We start from the raw sequence: 3,714 nt of genomic DNA, 5'->3' as shown, positions 1-3,714 counted from the left end.
TATTAAATATTGACACCCAATAGTGTCACGAGTAATGAAACAATATGTGGCGCCCCGATGTATAATCCGCCTTTGGTCGGGGTGTTACACTTTCAGTCGCGTTCCTAGCAGTCTCCTTAGCCAGCCGAAGCTGTTCATTAACAGCTTGGGCAGCCTTGGAGCGAGCCTCGAGACGGGCCTGAACCTCAACTTCAAGGGCCTTGAACGCCTTCTCCTTCTCCGCAGCCGCGGCGGAAAGCCTCCTATTCTCCTCCCGGACAGCCCGCGCCTGAGCTACTTCCTGAAGGCGAGCTGCTTTTAACTTGTCGTTTTCACGACAAAGCAGCTCGACGCGCGGCTGCATCCGGGCCAGGAGAACCCGAAGCTCATTGCTCAGCCTACCCTCCTGGTAGCTAGCCATGGCTTCCCCCAACGCACCACTGGGAGCAGCGTGACTAGTCCACTCCACGCACTCTACAGGTGTGCGAAGGGTTGTTCCTCGGCGAATGTTCCATCGTGGAACATACACTTCATTGGAATCCGACACTGCAAAAAACAAATAGCAGTTAGGAAAAGATGATTGAAAAATATAAAATAGGCCAAAAGAACCCTACGCACCTGTAGGGTCAATAACAGGCCGATAGCCGCCGAACCCATCACCTGAACCCAAGGGAAATCCATCCAAGAGGTCAGGCAGATGGGAAGGTGGCAGAGTTCGGCGATACGCCCCATGCATACCTGAAGGATCGGCCGTCGTTGCCGATGACGGAGGAGGCATGGTAGCGGCCGCCGCGGTCGCCGCTGCGGAATCCGCAGCAATAGTAACCGCCGGCTCGGTGAAAGATGCTGTAAAAATAGCACTCACAGCCGGCGGTGACGTCATCACAGCTGGAACAGTCGGCTCAAAGGAGTGAGCAACTGAACCAGCGGAAGCAGGCGCAGGCGCCTGGGTCGTCGCCTCAGGTAGGCTGACCAAGCCTACCGTCATTGGCGGAGAGGTACTCCTCTGCGCTCCACCCTGGAATGCGTCAACATCCACGCCTGCGTAAAGAAGATAAGTGTTGATGATATTAAGCTATGAAGTTAAAGAAAGGAAGTTTGCACTTACGGGTTTTCTTGAGCCTAAAGGTACGGAGAGGCGGGGACGAACCCGATGGAGCCGGCCTCTTTGCGCCGCTCACCGTCGTCTTCTTGGGCTCTCCGGAGGTGACAGTCGCAGCCTCCGGAGCGGTGGTCTTATCACCACCGGGATTCCCCGCCACCTCTTCGCTCTCGGTCTCCGAATCAGACCGAGGCACCGGATCGGCAGTGGAGGCCACCTTCTCCTTCCCCTTCCCGCCGGCAGCCTTCTTCTTCCGCACCAACGGAGGACCATCTGCGGATTCCTCATCAGAACATACGATTAGAGGAATTCCAGCAGAGGTTTCAACATTGAGGGGTCGAGGGTTGAATAGCGCCTTACCTGGCCGCCTGGCGCTCAGGATCTCATGGCCTAGCGGGTAGACCTCCACGAACCGATCCGCCGTTTGTTCTAGGATGGGCAACTCGTTCTCGTCTAGAGCGCGAGTACCCATCCGAGCGGGACCGTCAGCCTCCCGCGGGTTCAGGAACGACTGCAAGTCGTTCACCTCTGAAATAAACAGGAAAAAAGTTAGAAGAAATTCAGAATCAACAAAAAGAAACAAAGCATACCGTAAGGGACAGAGTTCGAACCGTATTCGAGGACGATCGGAATCTTTCGCGCATCCGCCTCCTTCCACACCCGGCTCATCCCCAGCATCACCATCCCGGACTCCGCAAACCGGTAAACCGGAGATTGGACTTGGGATATCTTCGAAAACCATTCCGCCTCCTCGTAGTTGGAGGCGTGAAGGCTGGGAAGTGCTTGCCCGTTCTTGAATTTCATGGCAAGGGGGATGGCGCGAGCGGATATGTAGAAGAACTCCCGCTTCCACGAGCGAAGACTACGCTCGGTTGCGCAGATCTTCAAACCCTTAATCCGGGTTATCAATGTATACCACCCCTGGATGCACCTCCAAGTGTAGAAGGTCATCAGGCGGTCAACATAGGGCTCAATGCCCAGAATCCGGCACACCCACTCGAAGTGCCGAATCTTGGCAATCGCCATCGGGTACACCTTGGTCAGGTGCACACCGTGCCTCTCCAGGACACGGTAAACAAACTTTGTCAATGGGAACCTAAGATTCCCATAAACAAAGAATGCAGCATATACCCCGATCTTGCCTCTGGGGGCATCGTACACTGTCTGATGGGGTTCAGGAAACTCAGGCTCGAGAGACTCGAGCATGAACTTCCTGACGACGTACTGGTACAGATCGACAGGCAGAGCACACTGGCACTCGCCAGCAGTACTCTTGTCATCGACTGAAGACTCAAGATCACGAGACGACATCTTGCAGATGAAAGAAAACGATTTCGAGAAAAGGCTCGACTGAAAAGTTGAGTATTCACCGGAAATCGTTCTAAAGATGAAGAGAAAAGTGAAAGTGTGAATTACAAAGAACCCTCTCCCCCTTTATATACTAATCGTAATTAATGCGATGAATTTAATGCGGAGGAGAGAGAAATCGAAGGTGCAATGAAACTATGACACGTGGCAAAAAGCTAGCTGGCAACAGCTGTTGAAAGGACGCATACCATTAATTTCGCGGCTACGCGCCCGAAAAATCGGGCCCACGCGCCTGAAAAAGCGTCTGGAATGACCAGGTACTGTCACGTCACCATAACTTCCTGCACGTCCTGACACAGTCAGAAGAAACCGTCGCACGACGTTTCAGAGGTTTGGACTGTTCTTATCCTTTCACCAACTCTTCGAATTTCAAAAAAATTCAAAAAGATTCAAAAGTAAGCGGGAAAATACCCCTTACCTTGGCAACCAAGTAACCATAAGACGGGTGCGGGTACAGTGTCAAGGCAAAACCCTTCACATACTGAGCACCCGCAGGGAATTGACGCCAGGAATACCTTGGAAGTAAAGTAACCGTAAGACGAGTGCGGGTACAGTGTCAAGGCAAAACCCTTCACATACTTTAGCACTCTGCAGGGAATTCAAACCAAGAAGGATCTTCTGGGCCATGCTTGCGGAAACGGGAATAACATCCCCGCATGACGGGAACGTCGAGAACTATATTGTTTGAAACCCCATGATGGGATTGGTGGTTTTAGCATAATTGATCAATATGTTGAAAACTACCAAAACCCCATGGAGAATCCACACAAGTGGGACTCAACGCTCCTGACGTGCGAGGAGGTTACAAACCTACCCGCTTCACACCCAAAGATCAAGCAGAAAAGTCGGGAATTTCTGCGTGACATCAGGAAAACCGCGGGAAGAATCACCACGGAAAACCTAAAAACTAAACCCTTTTCAAAACCCCTTGCTAAGTCCAAAAATTCACCTCACTTATTAATAATTCATGAGAAGAACATTGGACTGGAGGGACTTGAAGAGGTAGGTCCCAGCAGAGCCCAGTTGGACCCGCAAGACTCACCTTGAACAGGGACGTCTGCGCAACGACCAACTGCTCCCGCAGGACCCACCATGCTCAAAGAACCTTACGCGCAGTACGCCAGCTGTACCCGCAGGGAAAGCCTCCCAATGGTGAAGTACCCCGCCTGTTCCCGCAGTTGCGGGTACAAGCCATCAGGGAAGGCTACCCGCACTGATAGCAAGGCTACACGCACAAGGCACTAGCTACTTCAGTAGTCACATGA

The sequence above is a fragment of the Bidens hawaiensis genome, unplaced genomic scaffold (genome assembly GCF_021521415.1).
Source record: "Bidens hawaiensis isolate Kalapana, Puna unplaced genomic scaffold, B.hawaiensis_p1.1 tig00037649_1, whole genome shotgun sequence".
NCBI lineage: Eukaryota > Viridiplantae > Streptophyta > Magnoliopsida > Asterales > Asteraceae > Bidens > Bidens hawaiensis.
This window is presented reverse-complemented; position numbering follows the sequence as displayed.